Here is a 12,444-nt window from a genome sequence, read left to right as displayed (position 1 = left end):
TTCTGTTTTTTGATGTCTGTAATTGTTCATGATAATTGTTTGTTGGAAGGATTGTTCAGCATCTTACAATTGATGCACATGCTTAGCAGCCTCCTTCCTATTTTTCTCTTCTATGCCTCTTACTATCTATTACGGTTTGTTTGTTTGTTCATATGCTTGTAAAAACCAATAAAACAATCTTTAAAAAAAAAAAAAGTACTTTAAGGGAATGTCCAGGTCGTCTTAATCATAATCAACAGAAAAATGGGTATCAGGCTTAGTTGGTCTTCTTGTCTCAAAGTTTGTAAGAACCACATTACAAGTGCAATGACAGTAAAGTAGCAGGGCGGATATGCGCAGGTAGGTGTGAGTACAGTCAATCTCTGCCTCTCCAAGTCACCATCTGCACGTCACCCTCTGCCTTTCCCTTTCATCCTTGCCCATCACCCTCTGCCTCTTCCCAGTCACCCTCTGCCAGCAGAACCATCTGTGGAGCATTCGAGCAGTGCTGCAGACATCAGACACTGGTGAAATTAAAGAGGGAATAGATTATTTGATTAGAGGGGGTACAGATTATTGTTATTTTATTAAAGAGGGAACATATTATTATTAGACACTGGGATGCTTGTCTGTGTATGTTGCTGGTCAGATGGTGCAATACCATGTGTGTAACCATAGATTTTAATTATTTGATTTCAACATAGTATATACATTTTAATACCTGTATAAGGCCACTTGAGACCTAAGGAGATTGATAAAGTTGAACATTACTAAATTGTAGCCAAAAGTTGAGCAATACTCTTGTTTGTTCGTTACTTTTATAATAAAGTTATAAGATGAATTAAGATCAGGCAGTTGGTTACCTGACAAACTATTTCCTTCGATTAGAACGAAAACCACAAAATACATTGTGTCATTCTATGAACTCAGAGTGGAGCCTAGAAGAGAGGGAGCACAAAGCAGATTTTTGCATTTGGGCCCTCTACTTGCAAGTTATACCCATGCAGTCATGTCTTTTTAAATAGTTGGAAGGGGGAAGGGTCAGGAATGGAAAGTAATGGAGATAAAGAAATACTCATGGGAGGGTGGGGGGATTTTCTTTGCAGTTTTTATGCATATATATATATATATATATATATATATATATATATGTATATATATATATATATATATATATATATATATATAAAACCGAGGTGCTACGGAAAGGAAGCAATAAGCGGGAAATACTGGCCAACTATTTGGGCTGATTCAAAGAGCCCACAAATCTGTACAGTCCTACCAAATTACAGTAATTTTAAAGCTATGCACATGTCTCTTTCTCTGATATAAAAAAAAAATAAAGATATTAATGAGATTAAAGGAGAAGTGCAAGCCCTTTAGGTTAGAAGGGCAACCATGAAACACCTGGAAAAAAAAGTGTGCTTATCACTGATCAATCACAGACAAAGGAAGGACCACCCATAAGAATGAAGGGCCCCCAAACACATTTTGATTCTGGGGCCCAAATGTCCTTGAGTATGAGTCTGAAAAAAGGTTTAGGCCTCCTGTATTTAACATGCAAAAGATAAGCTAATAATGGTAGATTACTCCATATAAAGAATATTAGTATATACAGTAAAAAGCAGAATTATTCATACTGTACCCTTAACAAAAACATTCATAGGAAACCAGCAAAATGGTTTCCATCTTACTTCACTAAGCTGTTCACTGAGGTTTGTAAAGTAGAACTGTGATTGTTTAAAAGGTTAAAAGCCAAGTCACAGCTGGGCTTCACATGTGTAAGCTAACAGGTAGTGCAATTCTCAACACTTGCAGCATGGGCTCTTATAATCACATAACCTGGCACACACTCAAGCCATATAACCTGGCTCAGGCTCAACACAGCTACAGGGGAGCCAAAGCTGAAAACAGGAATTATGCAATGGTTAAGCATAAACCGTTCATTGTTAATTATAAATGAAGTAGGGTTTAAGCAGCTGACAATGAAGCCAATCCTTATTTACAGTAAAAAAAAACATATTTAAAAGAACAATAAACTCCTATATTAGAGGTGTGTATACATATATATATATATATATATATATATATATATATAAACAAGAGGGTTCTGCACTCTCATCAAAGTTCCTAATGGTGGGTGCTCCCGACAGACGAAATGTCCGCAAATGTAGACGAGGATTCCACGTGGTGGAGGGTGCACTCTCACTGTGTATAAAGTCCACACATTTCTTCAATAGAAAATTTTTATTGTAGCCTCAAAGGTTTCGACGTTTCGATCCAAATACCAGGATCTATTTCAAGACGGCCATACATGAATCATCAAATCCAATCATAATATAATGAAGCCAAATAATTAAAAGTATATCTAGAAAAAATAGAACATAAGCATGACTGAGCCTCCCAGGTCCCAATATATAACAATATTAGCGACAATGTTTGTATCAACATAAACTACTACATAATACCAGATTTAGAAAAAAGGAACTCATATACCAAGAACAGGTGGCAGAGTAGTGAGACTACAAGGAGGAATAAAATAACATTGTGTTCACCACTGATCTTAAAATGCATGCAAGGCCCACACCTCCTCACCTCTATCAGCACATTCCAATGGGGCTGCATGTCTGAACTGCTGTATACCAAGTGTGGAGAATGTCCATATAATCACAGCTCTGCAACCAAACCACTGCTGTAATCAAAGGATATCTCTATTATAAACGTGTATCAGAATCAAATGTATATATCAAACCTTGTTACCACATAAATACCTATGGGTCTGGAAAGGTGTGCACAAGACTACACCTGGATAAGGCATTCTCCCACTCAGGGTCAACAGCTGCAGGATCTCAAAAAGGACATTCAGCCACTGTGATTACACATATACTCTGTTTACACAATGTGCATCTGAGGCATAGAAATATATATCAAAAAAGCCATAATCAACGATCAATAAATACCTATAGGTCCAAGAGGATACACATAGGGCAGCCCCTAGGTTAAGCGTTCTCCCACATCAAATCCATAGCTACAAACAATAAATAAACCCAAATCAAAAGATTATAGGATTATACAAACATCAAACTTAATCAGTGGGACAAACCCAACATAGTTACTCACAGAATCATGTGGAACACTGCACAAACCAGGGCTGCATGCACCAACTGGATCTAAGCAGGGGATTTAAATACCCCTTGACCCGGAAGTATCAAGGGTGTGAGGGGTCAACTCAAAAAGTCACCTGAATAATTATCCAAACCTTTATTCCACTTGATTAACCGTTTACCACCAGCACAAAAGGCCAAATAGGCAATCAGTATGCCTGTGTATGCATTAATATCCACAGTACAACAGAGGGAATACACAAAATAGCGCTGCATGCGCCGGGGGACCGGAAACAGGAAGTGTCATGCGTTCCAACCGCCAAGCCTGGTGGAACGCACGCTGCAAACACCCCAACGAACACACAGCGCACGACACCCGCACGGGGACAAAGTCCCCGCACCACGAGCACAGTCCCCACGCCACCAAACAGACCCATCCGCATCAACCCCACGGACCGGAGGGACCGAACCGATCCACACACGCCGGGGGCCAGAAACAGGAAGTCCCGTGCGTTCCAGCGGCCGAAGCCGGTGGGGCCCAGAAACAGGAAGTCCTGTGCGTTCCAGCAGCCGAAGCCGGTGAACAACATATGAAAAAGGGTCAAAAATTGTTATAGGGGACCCAGGAGGAGGCAGCAGCAATAACAATACAAAAACAAACAAAAAAACATACATAAAACAGTTACAATTAAAAAGACAAGCTGGCTTCATTATATTATGATTGGATTTGATGATTCATGTATGGCCCTTCTTGAAAAAGATCCTGTTTTTTGGATCGAAACCTTTGAGGCTACAATAAAAATTTTCTATTGAAGAAATGTGTGGACTTTATACACAGTGAGAGTGCACCCTCCACCACGTGGAATCCTCGTCTATATATATATATATATACATATATATATACATACACACACACACACATATATACACACACACACACACACTTATCTTTCAGCGAGGTTGGGGAACACTAGACCATGGGATTGCAGTCTGGGACTGGAGTTGGCACTTAAATGAAATTGTAGCTTTAAAAGTAAGCTCCTCCTCCCCATTTACTAGTTAACCAGGTCAAGTTCCCCTTTTCCACTCAAGCTATCTAGTCTGGACTCCTCACCACTCAGACCGCTTTCCTTTTTTTCTGTCTCTTCATCTACTTTCGTTCTTTGTTTGATTTCTTAGATTTTCTGATTTTCTTGCCCTCTTCAGTGACTGGCCATGCTACTAACTTGGGGGACATCTCTTTTCAAATAATCTTTAAAAAATGTTGCACGTATGTGCTTACATTGTTATCTCCATGTCATATACACTGTGCATTTCCTGCATTCTGGCATTTACTTTGTTGTATGCTACATGGTCATTGTATTGTACTGTGAGCCCCTCAATAAAAACTTCTGAATTTTTTTTAAATAAAATTGTGACCCCAGAATTCCAGAGTTCTTTAGATGCCTGTGGAGTAGGTCACGTTTATGTAGGGCCGTCTGGGCACGGGGACTGGCGTACACCATCTCCTTTTAGAGGGGGCAGCAGTTAGCACAGTCCTCGATGGCACCCACCATTTTTATGGGTTTCTCTCAAAGTCCAGGGTCAGTGGAGCCTGAAGGGAGAGGAGCATACAATGCTACACTCCCCCTCCTGCAGCCGTATAGTAGGGACTGCACAACATAATGCCTAGAATCACGGAGGGCACACTCCTCTCCCTTGTAGCTATGCTGTTATCTAACAAGCTGGTACCTCTTGTATAGCTGCCTATCTTTGTAACATTGCTATTGTACCTTTATGTTGCTTAACAGGCATTACAAGTACAGCAAACAACCAGTGGGTGTCAGGTCAGCAACCGACAGCAGAAGCCTTTCCAGATTACTGGCGATGGCCCTGTATATTTATTTTGCTACTCCTTATGTTGCTATGGCAACCTGACAATGCATATATATGTACATATTTAGGTTCCAAAATAGCTTAACACCTACCATGGTCCTTTTCTCTCTTTCTTGCCAATCTGGTCACACAGTTACTCAGGCAGTGACCATACATAAAGTTGTCTTCAGATGCCTGGGTTAAGTCATCATTTGAAAATGGTTACATCCTCAACACTGGTTCTCTTGGTTGGCGATATTGCTCCAGTTCCACAGCTGACACGCAATCTGGGGTACTATTTCCTCGTTCAGAAGGCTGGCAAGTTTGTTTTAGTCGATATTAACTATTCAGGCCTTGAGCACCATGTAGTAGGGAGTTAATTTCACTGTAATCTCAGATCGGTGATCCACAGCATAGAGGCCACCAATGTTTGGACTCGCTAAACATCACAAATCATGCCTTCATAATGATACCTTGTCAATGCGTTTCATTCAACTTTTCAGGTAGTCGGACAACTCACTCCAGTGAGTTTTCTTCAGGAGTCCAACGCACAGATCATATGGACTGTGGTTACGGAGGCTCTGTCAGCGCCTCACCCGTTGATCTTGTGGTGCTTGATGTTCAGCGTGATGGACCCCATCATCAACAATGTTCAGTATGCTAGGTTTTACTCTGAGTTCTTGGAGATAATTCTCCAATACTGGAAGGGCTCCTCTGCATACTTCTCGTCTCTATTTTTGTGCTGTCCGACACCACTCGTCAGTCCCTATTGGTGGCAAGTTTCCATGTTTATCTTCCACATATGATCATTGGTCATTCCAACTTGGGCATTTGCAACCACAGAAGTGAGTATCTTATATTTAGGAGCTGTCAAACTGCGTTTTCAGCTTCAGGACCTTTGGAACATTATCTCTGATGGCGTTACACAAATCTGCTCTAGCTCCATGACAGTTTTTTGGCTCTCTGACAAACCCAGTCCATCTAGACGGCCAGCCTGTTCACTTTTTATGAGCCTCCAACGGTTAGTTCACAAGTTCAACACTGTGGTGGTGTCATATGTAAGTTATCACAAAGAAAAAATGAGCACGGCTACAATGGCAAAAGCAACCAGAATATTTTCCTGAGCACAGACCTTTGTTCCACACTAATAGGTATTGGAACTTGACAAATAGACAGCCTAAAAAGAAAAAAAGCTTCTCCTGGCAGAATAAAGGCAGTGGTCTTCCAACCGTTAAATCACAAGTGAGGCCTTCCACTAGTGGATCACCTCTCAACAAACCTTCATGGTTACACAGTTTTGAACAGGATCCAGGTATCTGATAGCTTGTGCTCTATATGCCATGCCTAGTCTGTGGAATTTTCATCCAGTTTTTCTGTTTCCACTGATCCCAATGTTGCCTCGAGTTCTCAGGAGGGTCAGGGATTTATAGATGTTGGTAATCCTAGAGACTCCAGACTGGCCACACAGGTCATGATACACCCCAATTCCCAGAAGGTTGTTTAGTCCCAAGTACAGTCTTCTACTTAGACCAGACATGCTGTAACGAAGTTAGTTTCCACACAAGTTCCTTCCTCGGTTGGCTTTAACAGCTTTGTTATTGGAACAAGCCTTTGGAAGCTTAACGTTTTTTGCTCTTGGTAGTCCATACAACTGTACGCAGCAAGCCTAAACACCGGTTTCACTATTATCACAGTTAAGATACTGTATACCTTGTAATGTGAAAGGCAGAGTTCATTTCTCCAGGTTTTGCCACTCATTTTTTGGACTCCGTTCAAGGGTGTTTGGCAGCCTCATTACCTTTCATTTTGTAAGGGTATAGATTTTGACCGTGCCAATTTATGTTTTAGCAGCATTTGGCTTTTCAGTCTAAAAGTTTGCACCGTTTTACAGGGTGTTGTGGTTATTCAATCACCATTTCGTCTACCGGTGGTGTGAAATCTTCATCTGATCCTATCCCTCACACAGCTCTTACATTCAGCTGATCTTCCATTCATTACTTGGAAGGTGGATTTCCTTCTGACTATGGGCCTTGACTCTGCATGTTTCCAAATTAAGAGTTTTGTTTTCCAAGCACTTTTTCTAGTATTCTAGAATGACAAAGCGATCTCTGCATGGTTTGTATGTTCCATATAATACTTGGTTCGGCCTTCCACTTAACTTGAAACTTGTCTTTCCACTTTTTCTCCATTTGAGTTCTCAAAACCGAAATATTCTGGCTCTGTTATTTTTAGCCGTGTTTTGCTAATTAATTTGTACAAGACTTCTTCCATTGGTCACACAGATTCTCTGCTGTTTTTATATAATGTATAGGACGGCGCTTAGACGGTTACTACGCAGGCCATTGTGTTTCTCCGCTCAGTAGGCAGCATGACCAGGTTTTGACAGAACAAGCCTGTTATGCAGCTAGCTATCTGGTACTCTGAAAACACAGTTCAGGTTTTTCTCTCTGGCGGAATCCACTTTGAGCATGCAATTTTCTAGTCAGGCAGCTTGAGCATTCCCTCCCCTGGGGGAGGCTGTTGAATGTCCCATGGTCCAGTGTTCTCCAGCCTTGCTGAAAGAGAAAACTGGATTTTTGGACACTCACTGTTGAATCCTTTTCTCTGAAGCAGGCTGGGGAACACTATGGGGCTAATTCAGATCTGCTCACTCGCTAGCATTTTTCGCTTCGCAGCGATCAGGTAACTACTGCGCATGCGTATGCACTGCAATGTGCAGGCGCATCGTACAGGTACAAAGCGGATCATAGCTGTGCACTGGTTCTACCAAAGAATCCATTCGCACAGCCAATCGCAAGGAGATTGACAGGAAGAGGGCGTTTGTGGGTAGCAACTGACCGTTTTCTGGGAGTGTTTGGAACAACATAGGCGTGTCGAGGCGTTTGCAGGGCGGGTGTCTGACGTCAATTACGGGCTCAAATAGGCTGAAGTGATCGCAGCGGCCGAGTAAGGTCAGAGCTACTCAGAAACTGCACAAACTGTTTTTGTACTGCTCGGCTGCACATGCGTTCGCACACTTGCAAAGCTAAAATGCACTCCCCTATAGGCGGCGTCTTTCTGTTCGCAGCGCTGCAAAAAATAGCTAGCAAGCGAACAGATGTGAATTAGGTCCTCTCTTCCCTTCCTCACGCTCAGTCATGCAAGATTTGGTCCTTGACCATCTTTTCCATTCTGGTTTGATTGTTATAACAGTTTCACTAGGTTACTGCTACTCCTTTTTGGACTCTTTTAAAGAAGTACTGGCATTATGGTTTTGCAGGGAGTAGTGGCTTACTTTTAAAGCTACAGTTTCATTAGGTGCCAGTTCCAGACTCAACCTGCAATCCCATGATCCAGTGCTCCTCCGCCTGCTTTAGAGAATAGTATTCAACGTTAAGTGACATATTATATACACTTATATATATACCGTAGTGTACTGCCCGGCACTCCTGGTCCTATATGTTCAATGGCCTGGGTGCCCTCCGTTCTGGTATGGTTATAGCAAACATTCACACCTTGACAAAGGGGCTGCGGGCCCCGAAACGTTGGAATTGTGATTTGCCTAATACACTTTGCTATTTTGCACTGAACAAGCCCTGGAGTGACACTTTGTATATATATATATATATATATATATACACACACACATACATATACAAACAAAGTTCAGCACTCACCAAAGCAAGCTCACTTATTTTCACAACATCAATAAATAAATGATGGGGGTTTAGTTAGTGAATTGGCCAATGCACGGAAGCCTGCAAACCGCTCGCCAAGGTACCCCATCTTCATGCAGGTCCTACACTATCACAGAGTCTCAAAAATTAAAACCTAGCAACTGTATCACACATAATATAACTGCAAATATGCCCACTTGGTTTACTGTGTATCTGCCAAATACTCCATGGCTTTTAAAGGTACACTAGTTACCTGACACTGGCTGATAAATTACTAAAGAACAGCTGACTCAGGTTTAAGATAACTGGGCTTGCATAGGGGTGCATGAACAAAGCTTGTGGCCACAGTTAATATGAGTTAACCAAAGATTAACCCTACAATATATATATATATATATATATATATACACATACACACACACACACACACACACACACACACACACACACACACACACGCAATCCACCATATAGCCGACACTCCTGGAGACTCAATAATATTGACAAGACACAGCAGCTTAAGTCAACGTTTCAGGGTTGACACCCTTTTATCACCCTTTTTCAACTACCAGTAGGCGGTGTATCTAGTATGGTTGCATGTGTAATAAGTCACTATATGACCGGGGCACTGTAATATGCAGAGTATAAACTATGGACACTGTATGTCATAATGTGGATTGGGGGTTCTGTATTATATAATGTGTACTGGCAGCCTTAGGGCTGTATCACACGAGGCGGTTTTGCTCGGATGGCAAAAAGCCAGACAAACTTTGTCCGGCTTTTTACCATTCGGCAGTGTCTTTCACACACACAATGGCTTTGAGCCGTGTTTAAAGCTGTGCGCATGCGCAGTAGCAGGACCGGCTTGAAAAAAACAACAACATTGTGTGTGAAAGCACCCATTCTCACACACAGTTCACTGCCTACAAGGACAGTATGGCCCCGGCCCGTCAGCCGTACTTTTCAGTGGATATTTCCGGCTGGCCGGGGCCGTGCAAATTGACACACTGCTCTGTATGTGTCTAGGCCGCGGCAAAAAGCAGTCCGGTATTTTGACGGCTGGTGCTACCTGGAGCGTTTGAAACAGCCCCTACAGTGTGATATAATGTGAACTAGGGCACTACTGTGGTTCAGAAAATGAATTAGGGCACTATTATGGGTAGGGCCAGCTCTAGACCGTACAAAAGCACCATCCTATGTGGGTGCGATGATTTCCCGCAACCATATTGCCTCTGCTGCCTTACTGCTAGGTAGCTATGTTACCGCCGTTCATTACCGGAGAAAACAGGGTTCTTACTTTCACCAACTGCTCTGTGGCCGCAATTGCAGAAAGGGTGATTATACAAGCTACACCTCTGAATCACCACTGCTTATAGACACAGAACCGCTATAGGGTAAGCTAAGGCCAGTGTTCCTGACTGAACACCGTATGCAGGCAGGGCTGACTGCTTCTACTATTCAAGTTAAGAGTTACTTTAATACTGTGTGTTTGTTAGTGTTGCTATGCAGCACATCTGAAGTTTGATATTCATTTGTTTTTAGCACTTTCATTTGTTTCATTTTATCAAAAAAACTTTTGAGACTGAGAGTTGCTTTTATTTTTGTCACTGTGTGCTGAGCATGTAGGTCTATGTCACCTCCTGCTAGCTAGGAGCCAAACACACCTATCTCTGTACTGTTGTCACTGTTACCAGAGTGATCCCTGCAAGTGTCAAAGAGACACCTCCAGCTGCTGTACTGTGTGCCCTTCATGCATTACTATCTCCCCATCACCTTCTCGTCTCCTGTCACCTCCTGCCTCTCCAAGGCATCATCCCCATCCTTAGTCACATGTATACAGCACTGCCTTTAAGGCCATATTCCTTGTTGCGAGGCCATGTCTACTTTTCCAGGAGCGCACAACCCTATGGCACACGCAATTAACCCCCCCCCCCCCACCACTCTGTCATACTGTTCTGTATCTGCCCCTGCATCCACAGACACATATTTGTGTGTATGTGGGGTGGGATCCAAACATTCTCGCAAAGGATGCTAGTAGGTATGGAGCCGGCTTTGATTATGGAGCATAACATTAACAATAACTAAGCCACTACTATGGTTTAGATAAAAAAGCTAGGGCAATACTACAGGGTATAAAATGAACTGCTACGGACAAGCGTGTCTCTAGAAGCATTTGGACAGGGGCCGCATCAAAATGTTGCTATGAGGTCCACAAAGTTCTGGCTATGCCCCTGGAGAATTTCCATGTGGCAGGGTGCCCAGGTGGGTGTTATGAAACTTCATTGTCTCTGTATATAACTTTGTTGAAGGGGTGTAATATAAATGTAAAAAGCAAAAAATTAAGGAGACTGACAACTCACTTCAAATTTTAGAAATGTAATTAATTATCAGAAAATGTGCAGTAACCTATCCACTGAAGAAATAGGGGAGCTGAACAACAGGGATCAGAGGCCGGTGGACAACACAATGTTATTTTCCATTCTTTAGTTTTGTTTTTAGAATTCCAAAAATATTTTAACCTGTTTTCCAAGAAACCCACACACATTGGAAAATTGTAGAGCAGCAGAATTTGTATTAGAACATGTCAAAGCATTTCAACATGCTTAAAACACAGTAAAAAAAAAAATAAGTACATAAGAAAACGGAATGTACTATAAAGAGTTTACAGATCCTGACATATCACAGAACCTCACTTGTGTCTGACATCTCTGCTGTCATCAGATACAGCTGATACAAATTAGGCATTCTTGGCTTCTTGTACTAATGCATCTATACTGCATTAGGAGACAGACTAAATCCGACCATTATGTGACTTTGCTTACATTACATACGATGGTACGGAAGAATGTATTCTAAACAGTGTCAAACATTTAAAATTTCCTTATTTAACATGTTGGTTATCTTTATGGGGATGGCTTGGGAAATAAAAAGCAGCTGCCAGGAAGCAATGTGTCCTCATTTGCCCTGTTTTGCTGAATGTTTAGCTCATTAATACCCATAACTAAATATTATGTTAAAAATAAAAAACAGGCAGGCATACAGCGACTGCATTGCTTAAATGTTCTCGATGAAGTGATTTAAAGATGAACCACTATGGCAATTTCAACAAAAGTGCCTCCTCCCACTTTACTGTGGTGTGCTACTAACTACTAGTCGCAGCTTATTAGAATGGCACCACATCATTACACTGGACTAAACACACTGCATAATAGTGTAGATACTGTAGCAGCTGCTGACGAGCACAATTTACAACTATTGTCTCTTAGAAACAATTTTGACATTTTTACTAAGTGACTATGGGGTTATTCAGGTTTCTTACCAAACCAAAGAACACTAATGAGCAAAACCATGTTGCACTGCAGGTGGGGCAGATGTAACATGCAGAGAGATCTAGGAGTACTGTATATTCAATTAGGGTAGGATTTTCCGACCCATCGAAAAACAGGCATTTCCGCACGTTTTTCAGGCGAATTCGTGCCCGCCCTATTCAATAAATTTGTCGGATCAACATTGTTGAAAATGGGCAAAAACCTGTCGAAAATTCCTGCAAATTGAATACTGAAGTGTCGGATCCTCTCCGGAGAGGATCTGACACTAATTGAATATATGCCTTAGATTTTCGCAATGTCTAAACTTAATTCAGTCAGCTACATACAGAAATGCTATAGTGTTTTTCAAAACCAAAATATTTCGCTCTAAATATAAAATTTATAGATAATTGAATAAATCTAGCATGTACTAAATTAACAGTGGTCTAGTCATATGCACATGCTCATATATAAATGCACACAGACACACTAAAAATATAAGACATAGGGGGTATCCAGTTAAAGATGAAACAGCATCGGGTA

The 12,444-nt window shown here is 41.6% G+C and overlaps 1 protein-coding gene and 1 long non-coding RNA gene across 4 annotated transcripts in view; both read right to left on the bottom strand.

The window, feature by feature from the left end:
- CDKAL1 (CDK5 regulatory subunit associated protein 1 like 1) overlaps positions 1-12,444 on the bottom strand; it is a 1,663,077-nt gene that overhangs the window by 976,923 nt on the left and 673,710 nt on the right. The window lies entirely within an intron of this gene.
- Positions 2,575-3,127, bottom strand: LOC134929208 (uncharacterized). Of its 2 annotated transcripts, none has more exons than XR_010178384.1 (3): positions 3,100-3,127; positions 2,751-2,848; positions 2,575-2,671 (listed from the first exon to the last, which is right to left on the bottom strand). It is a non-coding gene; the product is annotated as an uncharacterized LOC134929208 (long non-coding RNA). The 2 variants fall into 2 exon arrangements; XR_010178382.1 differs by lacking the exon at positions 3,100-3,127 and adding an exon at positions 2,940-2,976.

The sequence above is a fragment of the Pseudophryne corroboree genome, chromosome 5 (genome assembly GCF_028390025.1).
Source record: "Pseudophryne corroboree isolate aPseCor3 chromosome 5, aPseCor3.hap2, whole genome shotgun sequence".
NCBI classification, from domain to species: domain Eukaryota; kingdom Metazoa; phylum Chordata; class Amphibia; order Anura; family Myobatrachidae; genus Pseudophryne; species Pseudophryne corroboree.
Note: the sequence above shows the minus strand (reverse complement) of the source record. Positions and strands in the feature narration are given on the sequence as shown.